This window comes from Kogia breviceps, chromosome X (genome assembly GCF_026419965.1).
Source record: "Kogia breviceps isolate mKogBre1 chromosome X, mKogBre1 haplotype 1, whole genome shotgun sequence".
NCBI lineage: Eukaryota > Metazoa > Chordata > Mammalia > Artiodactyla > Physeteridae > Kogia > Kogia breviceps.
In genome coordinates, this window is record NC_081330.1 from 27,767,417 (window position 1) to 27,784,286 (window position 16,870).

At 48.3% G+C, this 16,870-nt stretch overlaps 1 non-coding gene across 1 annotated transcript; it reads right to left on the reverse strand.

Annotated features, from left to right (window-relative positions):
* Positions 1-5,926: 5,926 nt before the first annotated feature.
* Positions 5,927-6,033, reverse strand: LOC131749079 (small Cajal body-specific RNA 20). Its single transcript, XR_009333191.1, has one exon. It is a non-coding gene; the product is annotated as a small Cajal body-specific RNA 20 (non-coding RNA).
* Positions 6,034-16,870: the final 10,837 nt, after the last annotated feature.

The window sequence follows — 16,870 nt, forward strand, 5'->3', positions numbered from 1 at the left end:
CTGCTAGGTTGCTTATTCTCACTTGATCTTGGTTTCCACATCTGCAAAATGAGGGTAGCCATAGTAACTGCCTCACCAGGTGATTGTGAGGACGAGGTGGTAACTGAGGTGGTAAAAACACCGTGCTACCGCTGGCCATACCGTGCTGTCTCACATTTCCAATTTTCATCAGTTTTGTGGTTTATTTATTCACCAAGGTCCATGAGAGAAGAAAGATGATGGCTACTCTCTGGCAGTTGGCAATGAGGGCAGAAAGTTTTCTTGTGAATATGTCGCTACCGTGTTTTTCTGTCCCTGTATATGCTTCGGTCAGTAATCCTTGGTTGGCTGCTCTGTGTACAAGGCCCTACCTCAGGCAGTGTGGAGAGTGTCATGATTCCAGACGCAGCTATCGTGCCACGGGTGCTCACAGTCTGGGGAGAGAGATCAGCCCGTGTGAGAGAAAGGAGCTGAAAATTCTGGAGACAGAGTGCAGTGCCCAGCCCCACCGCCACCGACTTGCTGTGTGGCCAGAGCTAAATTAGCTGAGCTCTCTGTGCCTCAGGTGCCACGCCTGTAGGATGGGGGTCATGACGGTACCCGCTGTAGCGTGTTGCGAAACTTACATGAAGGGGTACAATAAGGCCCATGGTGAGGGCTCAGGTAACGTTAGCTGATGCTAGAGTTAAGGGGTCGGGACTGACTGCGGTCGTTCTGCACCGGGGCCTGCGCTGTGACTGAAGATGCTGGACGCGGAGTGTCGCCCCTGCTCCCGAGTGGATATGAGAGCCTGTGGAGTGGCACGTAGCTGTGCCTGCTCAGGCCGCTGGCACCATGTGGGTGCTCGCCGTGCACCGGGGCCTGGCTACTCGGTCTTACAGCCGTCCCCTGAGGAGGGCGGGGGCCGTCGCTCTCTTTAGTTCCCAATGGAGGCGATGGAGGCTCAGAGAGGTTCGGTGACTTTCCTAAGGTTACACAGACCAGGGGCAGAGGGCCAGGATTCAAACGTTTGAAGAGACTTTGTTCTTAGCAGCCCGTGGTAGAAGCAGATTGGGCTGTTTTCGGCAGGGTAGTGGGGTTTCCCTTACACCTCGCAGAATGAGTCAAATTTTGGTAAATGCTAAGCAGGCCGTGCATGGAACTTCAGTTCAGGGAGGTAAGTGTGAGCAGCCCCAGGAGTGATGGAGTATATAAAGCTTGTCTTGGGGAACACCAACCCAAACAGGGTGGCCAGGAGAATGAGTGCATATGAAGTGCTGACCTTGAGAGGGAGCTGGAGGGGGAGCCTGAAGAGAACTCTGTACCGGGTGGGAAGTAAAGTTTAGAAGTTAGGTTGGGGTCCAGTTTACGGAAGGAGTTAGAATGCCTGCCCTTGGGGTCATGGAAGACTGTAAGAGTTTTGTGCCAGGGGAGTGCGTTAACGAAAGCGGTGTTTTAGGGTGTGTTCAGAGGAAGGGAGTCTCTAGGCTGGCTCTCGGTTCAGTTCATTGCAGTCACGGGGCGTGCGGAACAAGGTACAGATCCGGAGGGCTTACTTGGAGGCCACAGCTGGCCGTCCGCGGGACTGGGAGTCCCCTTGAAGTTGAATGTAAAGTTCCGCGTGTGTGCTGGCATTAGAATAGTGTGTGCACTTTTCATCGGAAAAAGTGGGACACGGTGCCCCTAACCACCCCCTCCCACCCCAAATAATAAGAGGAATGAATAATAAATAATGGTAAGAATCGGAAAGACCAAGGAGTGGAGTAACGGAAGCAGGCCCTGGAGTTGGAACATATGCATCTGGTTTTAGGGCACTTCTACTTTCCTGCTCATAGCAAGAGCTTTGGCCCTGAATCCTCACTACACGACACGGACCAGCCTTATTGTCCCTGAGCCTTCGTTTCCTGAACTATAAACAACTATCACTCTTACTACTACTATTTGCCAAAATAAAGATAATCATCTCACAGCATTCTTACCAAGTCAGAACGAAGTAGGGACGGAAGGATACTTTCTTAGCTTTAATGGTGTATAAACATAAGGGGTGGTTTATGTAATTGTTTTTTGATTGAAGTATAGTTGAATTATAGTGTTTGGTTAATTACTGCTGTACAGCAGCGTGACTCAGTTACACACATATATATATACACATGCTTTTCCATATGCTTTTCCATTACGGTTTATCATAGGATATTGAATAGAGTTCCCCGTGCTATGCAGTAGGACCTTGTTGTCTATCCATTTTATATATACTAGCTTGCATCGGCTAATCCCAAACTCCCAATCCATCCCTCTCCCACCCCACCTTCCCCCTTGGCACCCACTGGTCTCTTTTATTTTTTTCTATTTTTTATTTTCTTAAATATTTAATTTTATTTACTTTTGGCTGAGTTGGGTTTTCGTTGCTGCGCGCGGCCTTTCTGCGGTTGCCACGAGCCGGGGCTACTCTTCGTCACGGTGCACGGGCTTCTCACTGCGGTGGCTTCTCTTGTTGCCGAGCATGGGCTCTAGGCGCACAGGGCTCAGTAGTTGTGGCTCGCGGGCTCAGTAGTTGCGGCTCGCCGGCTCTAGAGCGCAGGCTCAGTCGTTGTGGCGCAGGGGCTTAGTTTCTCTGCGGCATGTGGGATCTTCCTGGACCAGGGCTCGAACCCGTGTCCCCTGCACTGGCCGGCGGACTCTCAACCACCGCGCCACCAGGGAAGCCCAAGCTATTTGCTTTCAGTCTACTCGACGGTACAAGAAATGCAATGTGCTAATTCCTGTCAACGTTCAGATTTTTCAAGTTCTAGCTCAATCCCCATCTCTTGGAGGAAGCCACAGTACTCTCATCTTCTGAGCTCTTACTGCTCTTGAAATGGGACCGATTCATTGGATCCCTATCACACATTGCTTCCATTGCAAGTCAGTCTTAAATGTATGGAAGCATGAAGGGTGTATGTGTGTGTGTGCGAGTGCGTGTGTGTGCGTGTGTGTGTGTGTGTGTACCATGGGTGAATGTAGTATGTATGTATATGTATGTGTATTTTGTGACTTCTCGGTTAGGTTGTAATCTGGCACTTGACACACTTCTTAGTATTCCCCATGCAGTACCTCAGGGCAGTGCTGTGTACATAGCAGGCATTCAGTAGGGACTTGGTGATTGGTTGAAAGTGAATATAGAAGAAGGGTGGATGGCCTTGACTGAGGCCACTGAGTGGCCTTAGTGGCCTTGTCCAGTGTTGGCTCCATTCCCTTATTTTCCTCCCAGCTCATCTGGCAGTCCTGAGTGACCGACTCTGAGGTAGCAAAGGTCTTCCCAGGAAGGCTCTAGCACTTAGCTGGTGGTCTTCCATGGGGGTGGAGAAACAGATCAGCAACGTGCTCTCCTCGGTGTCTGAGGCACTCTGTGTGGAGCTGCCCTGGAAGTCTGAATTGCAGAGGCTCCTCTCTCCTGTTTCTCTCTCCTTCTTCAGAGTTATCATCCTTTTCCTGCCTCTCATGCGTGTGTGTATGTGTCTGTGTGTGTGTATAATTTTTTAATTCCTTGTCCATGTACTTACTATAAATGAGGGCCAAAGAAAGAACATAAGCAAGTCATGGAGAGAAAGAAAATACATGAGTTAAAGTCACATATAGTCTGGGACAAGACAACTGCCACAGGTGAGTAACAAAACAGTAATATGGGAGTTCAAAGACGGTAGATGTTACCTTCAATACAAATCTGGAAGCATACTTGAAGAGGTGGACTTAAAGATGACTCAGGCCTGCGGTGGGAGGTCTTATTTGCCTTCCCCAAATAAACACTCAAGAACAAAAGTAACACATTGTCATTGTAACTTACATGGAGATTGTGAAGAAAGCGAAACTAAAACAAATTAAACTCAGCTATGACCTTGTCTAACACCCAAGGGTGATACTGAAAACTACTTTTTCAGTTCCTTCTCCTATGATTTCTTTTACAGGTACTATGTTCCACATACTGTAGATAGTGGGCAGAGTCTTGCTCTTCGTATAGTTTGAATTCATGCTAGATTATCTTGGCACTCAGAGGTAGAGAAGTTTAATTTCCAGGACACCGAAAAATTCACAAAGAGTAAAAATACCCACCACCTGGCTCAATAGCTGATGGCGTGCAGGGGAAAAGGCCTTGTAGCCGTGGTTTCCCAAGCCCTGGGCAGCAATTACATAAATCTCGACGCAAATGAATATGGAGAAGGCCTACAGACAATGAACTTAAAATGTTTGTACACCTTTTAAGAACCTATTCTTTTTCTTTTCTTTTTTTTTTGCCTTGTACACTTTTTTTGACGTTTCCATTGGAGTATGATTGCTTTACAACGGTGTGTTAATGCCTGCTTTATAACGAAGTGAATCAGTTATACATGTACATATATCCCCATTATCTCCTCCCTCTCGTGTCTCCCTCCCACCCTCCCTATCCCACCCCTCTAGGTGGTCCCAGAGCACTGAGCTGACCTCCCTGTGCTATGCGACGGCTTCCCACTAGCTAGCTATTGTACATTTGGTAGTCTGTATATGTCCATGCCACTCTCTCACTTTGTCCCAGCGGACCCTTCCCCCTCCCCGTGTCCTCAAGTCCATTCTCTAGTAGGTCTGCGTCTTTATTCCCGTAAGAGCCTGTTCTTGAGGAATTGACTTCACATGTGCTTGAGTAGATGGCTAGAGATCCATAATCAAACATATGTATATAGGTATAGTTTATACACAGGTGTAGACATATATATACACACAGATATATATATATATGTGTGTGTATATATATACATATGTGTGTGTGTGTGTGTATACCTTTGTATAAACTATACCTATATAAACTTACAGAGTCTATGTCTCTGAATTCTACACACACACTCACACGCACAAGTTCAATTCCTTCTAACACTGGTACCCTTTAGGTACCACCACTTCTGTGTGGAGCCCCACTGAGGTTAAGTCTGAAGTGGCAATTATTCAAATTAACGCACCGAGGAGTCCAATTATATTAAATTGTTCAAAACCAAGCATACGTTCTTTGCATAAGGAGTGAATATATAAATACTTAGGCATTGGAGTGAGGGCATAATTCACAGTGAGAACACCACAGATGAGCAACTGACGTATGTTTGGTGAAGCTGACGCTGATGGGGAGGGGAGAGCGTAGAGCCCAAGTCTGCTCCTCCCGCAGCTCTTCTTTTGTAATCTCTTCCACAGAGAGTGGTTTCTTGCTTTTAGAACAAAGTAAGATGCGCTCAGAACTTTTGTTAGCGAAGAAAATACTTTTAGGACTTTAGAATGTTTCAGAACTTTCGTAAAACACCATTTTGTCAGCTGATGAAGGGGGCACTTGAATGTCGAACACTTTCCAGAGGCGAGGGCCCGGGCTGGGTGGCACAGCTCACAGGCTTTGGGTCCCCGAGCTGTCCCACTGGAGGCAGCTGGCTGCCGAGGGCAGGGCTTGAGCTGCTGCCAGTGTGCTGAGAGGCAGGTCTGACTTCCTTGCCCGGACGCCCGGGCTGCCCTTCTTCTCCAGCACCCGCTCCGGGCTCTTCCTCGCCACCCCCGCCTCACAATCCTGCGCGGGACCCTGTGCAGGAGACACAGCTGGGGGCTGAGGGCTGGAGTGGCCTGGCTGGCGCCCAGGTCAGTCCAGGCAGGGAAAACGGTGAGCTTCCCCCGAACTCAGGTGGCCTCAGGTGCCCTTCTACAACAGCCGCCATGCCCGGACGCCGTTCCTGGTGACATCCACTGGGACCAAGCAGTTGTCTCTAGGAGGGCAGGAGGTGAGAGGCCCCCCCGCACTGGTGGGTGTCTGTACGGTAGGTGATCACTTGCTGGGAGCGCATACGTCCTTGCCTGGGGACAACCTAGGCCAGGATCAGCCCATGAGAGCCGGGCAGTGTCCTGGGAAAGAAAGCCAGAGGCCCCGTGCCCAGTGCTGCCACATAAGGCCCAGCCTGCTGTAGACCAAGTAGGGGCTCCCAGCAACTACAAATGTCTGAGGTAGGAAAACAAGGCTGCCCAGCTCATGGCAGCCCCGACAGGGATCCCCCCAGGGCTGATCTGGGCTTCTAGCCCAAGGGCTGAAGAGAAGAGGTCTCCCTCACCCACCCACCCACACCCCACGCGCACACACACACACACACACACACACACACACACACACACACCCCAATGGGAGAGAGGCCCTCTCCTGCTGGAGTTTCCAAGTGTTTGGTAAAGTAGTGGAGAGAGTGGCAGTCCTAAATCCTCATTTTCTGGAATTCTTTGATAGGCCAGCCTGAAAGCGTTGCTAACATAGTAGGTTTTGCATTATAGTGGAGGTGGGAGGGCGAGTTTCAACCTTTGAAATATGTCTAACGAACATAACAAACTAAAACAACAATTTCAAACAAAGTTCCACCGACCTGAGAAAGGTGGAAGTTAGGCAAGAGTTATACAGAGTGGAACGTACGCCGTGAGGAGTCCTCACACGTTCAAGTGGTTTGTGTGTGTGTGTGTGTGTGTGTGTGTGAGTGTGTGTGTGTGTGTGGTACGCGGGGCTCTCACTGTTGTGGCCTCTCCCGTTGCGGAGCACAGGCTCCGGACGCGCAGGCTCAGCGGCCATGGCTCACGGGCCCAGCCGCTCCGCGGCATGTGGGATCTTCCCGGACCGGGGCGCGAACCCGTGTCAGCTGCATCGGCAGGCAGACTCTCAACCACTGAGCCACCAGGGTAGCCCACGTTCAAATGTTGGAGACTACCAAATGCATTCATGAGTAGTCTCTGGAGGAATTTCTAACACCTGAGGCTTTTCTTTCTTTTTCGTGGTACTGTTATGAAGCGATGGGGTGTGTGGAATTTGTTGGTAGTGGAGGATGACTCTTAGTTCAGGCAGGATTCTTACCTGTGGTAAGGTGAAATACGTTTGCTCTTCCAGTGATGACTAGTTTGTGAGTCAAAGGATCAGGAGTGGTTATTTGAGACTATAGACAAGCCTGAGTTAAATCAAAGGAGTATTTCGGGGGGAAAAGAAGAAGAAAAGAAAGAAAGAGAGGCAAAGAAGAATCAGGATGGGTCCACTAGCTTTGCTGCAGAGAGCGTGTGTGGGGGCAGTGATGGACACGGGCTGCAGAGCTGGTGGTGGGGTCTGGAAAGCAGTGCTGGCGGCCTAAGGCCACGGGCTGGGCTCACAGTCAGGTCTGTCCAGGGCTTGGGAGGGCCAGGCCTCTGCTTTCTCAAGCAGGCAAAGCAAGCTCAGAGGAAAAGGAAAACTGTGAAGTTTGGGGGGCTTGCTTCTCCTGGGTTTACACAGTAGTCTCTTAATGGAGTTCTGAAGCGAAAAAGAGCAACAAGAAACAAAGGAAGAAACAGGGAGAACGCTTTCATCTACTTCCAAACTCTACAGCATGAATGTCCCAAAGAAACATTCCATGGGCACCCTCCCTTGTTTTGCAAAGACAGTAGGAGTTGTTTGATGAAACCAGTGTTGGAGATATGGAAGTAGTGTCAGCTTGAACCTCAGATAGCCAGCTTTGCGCACTGCTTACTATATTTAGGCAGACTAGACCATTGGTACACTCGAACAACCCCGCCCCCCCGCAGATGAGCTCTAGTACACCGGCTGTTTTTGACTGCATATTCATGCATCGGAAGGGCCCAAATACTAAGATGGGAGAGGGACAATGGGGCGACAGAGGGAGGAGGCCCTTGGTCTCAGGTAAAATTTGCCGAGTGGAAACAACCCAAAATAGGAAATATGACATAATTCCATTAACTGCGATGCTGAGGGAGCAGTGGAGTCCACAGGACAGGGTTTTCTTTCAGTTGTGAATAGTTGGCTGATATTTAGGGGGAGCCATTTAGTGACTCCTCACCCACGTGGTGGTCGGCTGTCCTCCTAAAATGCAGGTTGCACCCTCTTGCCTTAAGCGTAAGGGACAGGATGGGGATCTCTTGGTGGATAAGCAGCTCCTAGAGGGCGCCACCGTGCTGTGCACCAGAGGCTCTGGTCCAAGGTCCTGCGACTGTAGCCAGAGCAGAGTGAGCTGACCTGGTCCTGAGCCCAGGAGGGGGCGGAGGGCGGGGCGGGGCGGGGCGGGGCCTGCAGCATTGACAGTGGTGACAATGGTATGCCCCTTTCCCCCCAAACTCTTGGGTGGCCTAAGATTTTTGAGAGTCTTTGTTACCTTGGGTCGAGTTGATCTTAGCTTTCCTTAACACTACAGGCTGAAATATCAACGCAGTGTCCAGAGCTTCAGCAACTCTCACGTCCCAGTAAGACAAGTCACAACACCCCTGGCCCCCCTTGCCAGACCACCTTTCTAACTCTCAAGACATTTCAGAGGACTAATGACCCCTTGGACCTCCTTGAAGGAAACCTTCTGTTTAAAAAATCCAACATGTTCCAGACTTCCCTGGTGGCCCAGTGGGTGGGGCTCTATGCTCCCAATGCAGGGGGCCCCGGTTCGATCCCTGGTGGGGGAACTAGATCTCACCTGCCGCAACTAGGAGACCGCATACCGCCATGAAGATCCCGTGCACCCCAACTGAGACCCAGCACAGCCAAAAAAAAAAAAAACCAACATGTTCCTTCCTGTTCATTATTTACTTCACACTGAAGATAGGCTTTTCAAGTAGGGAGCCGTTCCCCTCAATATGACTTTACATGGGGCCCACTATTTACCGTGCCCAAATCCACCCCCGCATCAAGGTGAGGACGGGGCAGGAGGCAGCCGGATGGCTGATGATCAGCCGCCAGGGTATAGACCATTTTTATCCTGTTACCAGGCATTGCATCAACCGCAAGGACCGGGTACAACAATTCATAAGCTAAACCTCCATCCAATACCTGGAAAAAACATTAGAATATTAAACTTGAGAGGAGAGGGAATTCCCCGGAGGTCCAGGGGTTGACTCCAAGCTTCCACTGCAAGGGGCACAGGTTCGATCCCTGGTTGGGGAGCGAAGATCCCACATGCCGCGTGGCGCGGCCACAAAGTAAGAACAAAATTAAAAATTAAAATTGCGAGGAGAGAGACAAAATAAGCCTAAGCCAGAACTTGGCACACAGAAGGGGGAGCTCACTAAGGGTAAGCTGAAGGGAGGGAGTGTGGTGGTAACTTTCCTGAGGCATTTTAGCAAGAAGGAAATAGCTTCTCTTGATGCAGTTTTAAATCTCAATGGCATATAAAGTTGCATGCTATGCTTTTTGTATTATGACATTAACTGTTCAATATACTAAACCAATCCTTTTCCCGCTGTGATTGTAGGTCTGGTTTAAGAATAGGAGGGCCAGGGCTTCCCTGGTGGCGCAGTGGTTGAGAGTCCGCCTGCCGATGCAGGAGACACGGGTTCATGCCCCGGTCTGGGAAGATCCCACATGCTGCGGAGCGGCTGGGCCCGTGAGCCACGGCCGCTGAGCCTGCGCATCTGGAGCCTGTGCTCAGCAACGGGAGAGGCCACAACAGTGAGAGCCCCGCGTATTGCAAAAAAAAAAAAAAAGTATAGGAGGGCCTAGTGCAGGAGAAATGAGGGAGCATCAATGCTTCAAGATGCACCACCTGTTTCCCTGGACCACCTTGCCGCCGTAATGTTGGATGGGCCCTAAAGTACCATCCTCGTTCAGGAGCCAGATTGGAGACGGGTTCTTCTGATACTACTGACACCTGGGCTGCCCATGCTGCCTGTGCCACCCATACCTCCTCTGGACTTGTATTATCAATAAAGAGGCAAATTCTCCATATATTTGTCTTTGTGTGTCAAATGCGGCAGGCGGGGTATGTATGCAAATTGTTAAGGAAATGCCATTTAAACAGAATACAAGGAGGCCTCCCTTCATGAGGTGACATCCCTGAATCACTATCAGTAGGTCCTGTGCCGCACAGAAGTTTCCCGAGTACCCACTGGTGAGTTTGCACTGACCCATATATTCTCCTCCGTCTCTCCCCCATCACTCCATCCTTAACCCCACCCTGCCCCTTTGGGACCACGTGCATATGCACGATTGGGCGGGGTTAGTCCCTAGTGTGAGAACGGTGTGTTTCCAGACAGGGATGAGCTCCGTTCATGCGGACAAATTCAGGCTGAACACTGGACTCTAAGGGAATCTTCCTTAAGAGGCTGCTCACGCAGACTCATGGGAAGGTGGCAGCAGAGCATTCATCCAGTATGCTCCAAATTCTGTTCCCTGTTCTTTCTCTTTGGGGAATAGGAGCCATTCTGGCACACAGGTTCTGCAGCTTGAAAAGCAACGTGAGAAGAGACTCCATCAAGGCCAGAAGAGGCACTTCTCCCTGTTCTTCCTTCCCCCCACCAGCCCAGGAAAGCATATTCATTGCTCCTTCCCCACCTGAGAAGCTGACTATCACACCTTCCAATGCATTTTGTCACCTTCCACATCCTTGAGAGAACCCCAATTTCTGCTGTTTAACACGAAAAGGGAAACTTTCGGTTTAATGGTGCTCAAAGCAAGAATAAGGAGATGTTCTCCCAAGCAGTGCTCCAGAATAATCACTCATTGCAAAGAAGCAGTCATACTTTGCTTTATTCATGTTGTCTTCTTTGTGTGAAACTACCAGGGTGGGAAAAAAAAAAAAGTTTAGGAGAGTGAAAAGCCAGGTCCACTTTTTAAAAAGCATTACGTTCTTCTCAGTTGAACCTTTGGTGTTGAGTAATCTTTAGCGATGTGAGTGAGGCTCCTTAAGTGGGGTTTGATGTTAAAAGTGATTAAATATTTCAATGACTACAGATAAGGTGCCTTGGTGACATCAGATTTTCCTCTCAGGGGAGTTAATCAAAGACCAGTCTCACAGCACTTCTATGTTCCCAGTGTGAAGGAGGCTCTGTTTTCTCAGGAAAGGTTACACTCTTTGCCATGGTGTCCACTAATTTTTATTCTTTCTTCCCACCTTTCTCACTTGTGGGTGTCAAATGTCAGCCAAGTGGTTGTAATGTCAGGCTTCCACAGAGAGAAGGATGTCACTGCTACACAGAGATGCCAGACCTTGTGGGGAGTGGGAGAAATTTGAGAATGTTCCCGTGTATGCCCGCTGTCATTCTCACCAGATGATTCTAAAACCAAAAATAATTCTTATTGCCTAGTGTTGACCACTATCCTTTTTTAATCCTTAGGATTCTCGGTGCTTTAAGGACCCTCAGAACTACAGGGCCTGTACAAATAAGCTCCAGGACACCGTCAGACCCAGTCCCGACCCCTTCTCTGCTTTGGCCACAGCAGAAAGGACCACATTCAACCTTTCTGGCCTGAGACTGAAAGTCAGAGAAGGCTCAGCACACATTCCCCAGTTAACCCTCACATCCAGTCTGACACACTCTAACAGCATTCTTTTTTCATGCTCAGGCTGCCTGGGAGAAACAAACAAACAAAAAGTGAATATCTTTCCTGTAAGTGGCTGGTGTCTTCATCATATACACTCTTTTTTAAAAACATGTCTCTACTTCTTTCAGATGCCAGGTATATTCAGGCAGAGTGGCGGCAGGAGGCATAAGAAATAAGCAAAACATTGCTGTAGATGATAATTCACCCTTAGTCTAGGTTTGCAAAGAGACAGATAGGTCTCCTCAAATGAATCCCCCCAATTAATCAGTGCCCCAAAGAGAATTTCTCTCAATGTACATTTCAAATATCCCAAAGACATAGATCAGAAATGAACTATTCTGACATAATGAAATAACTTCGATTTATAGGAAAAAAAAATCTTTAGAAACTGGCTACCAACAAATACAGAGACCTGAGGGAGGTTGTCTTTGCAGACGTTTTAGTTTTGGCTAAAAAGTTATATAAGCACAGTCTTGTAAGGAGTCCAGTAGGTTCAGCCTATTACAATAATCTAATAGTTCTGGATGTAGTCTTGCTTTCTAGAGTGTTTCACAATGAAGAACACATGCTAGTGAACTTTCAAAATAGTAAGGTTGGTGATCAAATTAAGTAGGAAGAAGGTATTGCCGACTAAAAAACAAGCGCAACCTAAAAGGTGAGAATTATGCTTTATTTGGCGAACACAACTGAGGACTTCAGCCCGGAAGACAGACAGCCTCTCAGAGAGCTCTGAGGGACTGCTCCAAAGAGGTAAGGGAGGAGCCAGGATACACGGGAGTTTTGCAACAAAACCCAGGTGGTCGGAACATCAAAAGATTACTTACTGTTAATTAAAGAAAACCAGACATCTCAAGTTAGTGAATTTAGCGTCCTTTTCTAATGTCTGAGAAGATGCAAGAGTCTGGGCTCATTGAAGCCATCCCTTTGATAGGCACCTTAGCGATCTAGGGCCACTTTCCTGCTCTTCTCCATCCCGAATCCCCTCGGGGTGCACCGTTGTGTGTGGCTGTAGTGACTGCTGGCTTGGTGGCTGCAACATCCCTTGTTTACTGATATGGCAGGCGACAGTTTTCATCCACGGTCTGAACTGTTTGACGGAAAAACTTTTTTAAAAAACTAGATTAATGTAGACTGGATCTTGAGTCAAATGAATATAACGAGAACCCTGGAGAGTTAACTCGGAAGGGCCTGACAGTCAAAATCCCAAGCTCCTATTTTAACTACAAGTACATAGAAACAAAGGGCGGCGAGAAAGGAAGGAACCAGAAACAGTTCTTTGTCAGGCGATACAAGAGTGTGGCCCCTCCAAATAGATGTGAAAAGTGACTCTTTAAATCAAGAGAAGAGTTCCTATAAATGTATACAAAACAGGGCAATGAAGTTTGTTTTGAGTTGTCCTCAAAAGAACAAAACTACATTTGCCTGAATTCCGATTATGGGGTGTTGTGCTTACCACGGGGCATGCTCTGAGCACACATACTGATCTACCATGCAGTCCTTTGGTGCCGATGTGGCTCCTCTAGGAAATGTCAGACCCTGGAAGTGAAATAATGAGGAAATAATGAAGCTAAAATAGAACACTTGGGGCTTCCCTGGTGGCGCAGTGGTTGGGAGTCCGCCTGCCGATGCAGGGGACGCGGGTTCGTGCCCCGGTCCGGGAAGATCCCACATGCCGCGGAGCGGCTGGGCCCGTGAGCCGTGGCCGCTGAGCCTGCGCGTCCGGAGCCTGTGCTCCTCAACGGGAGAGGCCACAACAGTAAGAGGCCCGCGTACCGCAAAAATACATAAATAAATAAATAAATTAAATAAAATAAAATAGAACTCTTCACTGGATTTCCTGATTGGTAAGTTCAGCTTGGTCTACAACACAGACTGGGGTTCTCAAAACCTTGAGCGAGGACTTCCCTGACAGTCCAGTGGCAGTTAGGACTCTCACGCTTCCACTGCAGAGGGCATGGGTTCGACCCCTGGTCAGGGAACTAAGATCCCGTGTGCTGCACGGCATGGGAAAAAAACCAAACCAAACCAAAACAAAACAAAAAAACCTTGAGTGGACACCTCAGGAGTCAGTTGCTATGACAACATAACCCGCATCACATACCCCTCATCCTAAGAATGCTGCAAGACATTACTTTTGTGTTGGGATTCATTTGAGACTTTCCTTACACTCCCTCCCATCAAACCAATACAGTAGGGTGTCTCAAGGAAAGCAAATCCTTTGCCTCGGCCAGATCGTTTTAGCAGACACACTCTTTTTTCCTTTGTGGAACTCGCACAAGATCATCTTTGACAAATGAGACGAATGTTCACCAGCCCTGTAGTAAAAAGGTGGGCAACAACAGAGAAACCCGTCTCATCATTTATGGTGCTCTTCCAAGCAAAGTACCTTTTTGTCCCCTGGGGGACACCCAGGTTAAAGGAAGAAACCACAGTAGTCCCTCTGCATCGCAGGGAACGGACCTCTGTGAGCATCCAGCCCATTCCCTTCATACTACAGAGGAGGGAATGCAAGTCCAGGGCAGTGCGGTGGCCTGCGAGAGAGACAGCACGAGGAGTTCGTCTCAGAGAATGTCAGTCTCTGGGTGACCACGCGTGCCCTTCCCTGGGCCCAGATTCATCTAGCTATGGGCAGTGCACACGCAGGTTCAGCTCTCCAGCGCTTACCACCTCCATCCTGAACAGAACTCTTTCCTTCAAAGGGCTGCTGACTTAAGGTTTCCCACTCGGCCTCAGCACTAAGGCCCCCACTCTCCACCCTTAAGGCATGCAGTATCCTGGGGTTCCCCCTTGCACAGCAAACACGAGAGCGCGTTGAGAGAGTGATGCAACGTGCACTCGGCTCACAAAAGCTGAGTGTGATTCCACGACAACAGCCGTCATTTCCTCCAATCTCCTTGCAAAGCCAAACCTTCCACCTGGCAGCACAACTCATAAACAACAGCCTGCTGCACCCATGTGCTAAAATAACTTCTTAAGGCAAGCCGGCTAACGGCTTGGAGGCCTTAATTATGCCGACAGGAATACAAAAGACTCTGAACGCCCATTCCTTCGTGTTTCACAAACAAGGGGACACGGGTGATGCGAAAGGTGGTGTTCAGGCATGGGTAGCACACTGGTACACCTGACTCCCCCCAAAGCTCAGCCCCCAAACAAAACTAGGGCATTTATGAGAACTGCAGAGTTGGAACTTGATTTTCTATTTCAGGCCTAAGAATCTTGGTCTGGGTGGGGGGAATGTGGGCAAGATAGAGACCAAGGGAGGGTCTCTGTCTCATTCCCCTCGAACGCAGTAGAAAAAGGAGTGAAGCAAAGGATATTTTGAAACCAGAAGTGGTGGCGACCAGGGAGAGCAAGAAATCCATGTCAGTGGCTGGGCACAGAGCTGCTGCTGGGGGCCGGAGAGCTGGGTGGTCAGCTGGGCTGGGAGGCAGCCAGTGGGACACAAGCAGGTGGCTCTGGCCAGCTGGGCTTTATAAGACAAAAGATACAGAGACAGGAAGAACAGAACTCGGGTCTGCGGGCAAACGAGTCCCTAACATCTTCCACAGCCCCCGTCACAAGGTTAAGCAACAGAGCTGTCTTTTTCTCTCTAGTTTACCCTCCTTTTTTTTTTTTTTTTTTTTAACCCTCCTTTTAACTAAAAAAAAAAAAGTCACATTAAGCGATTTTGCCAGGATTGAAATACTCATAAGGCATGAGGGAAAAGTTAGGACAGGAAGAGGGTCTCAAAATGTGATTGTTTCTGGCCCAGTCTCCAGTCTCAACACCCCATGAAACAGCCAGGTTCCATTTCAGCATTCTAACCAGAAGAAATTTGCAAGGATGCCTCATGAGTTCCGTGGACCTACTCAATCACATCAAAACCTCAATTCCAACAAGGAGTCAGACACAGTGAAAGGTGCTTAGTTCTTGTATATTCTGTTGAATTAAGGATTCACTGTAATATAGTCCCATGCAATATTTCTGGATAAAATTAAACAGATCAAACTACTGGCTATTGATAAGGGCTGTTTCGTTTCTCTTCTACCTGCCCTATTTAAAGGATTCCCTTCTCCCCACATGGTGTCCCTTTTTATTTGATTCATTCATGTGTTAGTTTATTAGCATTGAAGACCACATATAACATATAAGATGCATACAGTACAATAAGAAAAACGTGAACTGTGGATTAAGCTGTCCTTTTTAAAAGAGAAAGTGATCTCCTTTTTCCTGGGTGAATGGTAAGCAGCCTAGGAACAACATTATGAGAAGCTGGAATGAATATGGTCAGCATTTCTGCTGATTTGAACCCAAAGGTTTCAAGGTGCACATCTTTCGGTTTTGTTTGTTTGTTTTTTGGCCGCGCCGCACGGCTCGTGGGATCCTAGTTCCCCGACCAAGGATCGAACCCGGGCCTCGGCAGTGAAAGCGCAGAGTCCGAACCACTGGACCGCCAGGGAACTCCCATCTTTTGGTTCTTTAATGTATTAGTATGGTTTGTGTGGCTATACTGTATGTCTTATATACATATATGAAGGTACTTTGTGGAGTGTTTCATGCAATTTCAGAGGCCTGCGTTCAGAGGAAGCCCAGTTACTTCATATTTAAAGCAAAATAAAAAAAACAAAAGAAGGCCTGAGTGCATCAAATACCAGAGTTCCATATTCAAAGTATATATTTGCCCTTAAAGAAATAGTAAATGAGTGGTACATTTATCTTTGGATATCACTTGTTGTCTAAATGCAGCAAATAAAGAACGTCAGTAAATTGGAGTCAAACAATACTAGGTCAGAGCGCTGTGTTCACTTATCTCTGCACCCACAACTCTTTCCCTTTCTCCTACTCACACACAGATATGATTTGATAGTTGCTCAACTGTATCTGGAATCTGTGACACCATGAGCCATTGGCTGTGCTTTGAGGTCTGGATTGTTGGCCAAGTTTTGGAACTTCCTTGTTTTCAGTCCCTCTCAGATTCTGAGGACAAGCTTCTCCAGACTCAGCATTAGCCTCTAGCACAATCGGTGAGCATCCTAGGGGCCTGGTGGCAGCGGAACACTCCAGTTCTCCACCCAAGTCACGAGCTAGGCTCTGCACCATTGCCTGCTCCCTCTCTCTTTTGCACACACACATGCATGTGCACATTCACATGCGTACACACACCATACACACACACAGAGGATCGTTAGCTAGTAAATATCCCAGAAGAGTCACATCAGTCCATTTCATCCTGAGCATCTTCTGGTTATCAGAACACCCCCACAAACTCCAGACACATTTCTACCTGTAGCCAGACGCAGCTGCAGAGCTTCTCCCAGTGAGGTGAAACAAGAAACGGTTGCCTATTTATGTGAGAGTTTTTCCAACGTGAAATACCAATTGGCTGAAGCAGAAGTTTGGGGAATTTTCCACACATATAGTGGCTAATGTCAAACTCCTTCCTATAAAAGTAGGAGCAATTGGTCATCAGAGAATCAAGCCTCTCAGGCGAGGTGTTAGAGGCACCGATGAAGCCACTGCCCCAGTACGGTGTCAAAGTTCACAGCGCCTTATTGACTTAGAAGTATTCCTAGCTAATCATACAGTCGACCCTTCAACTACACAGCTTTGAGCTTGCAAGTCCACTGAAACACAGGT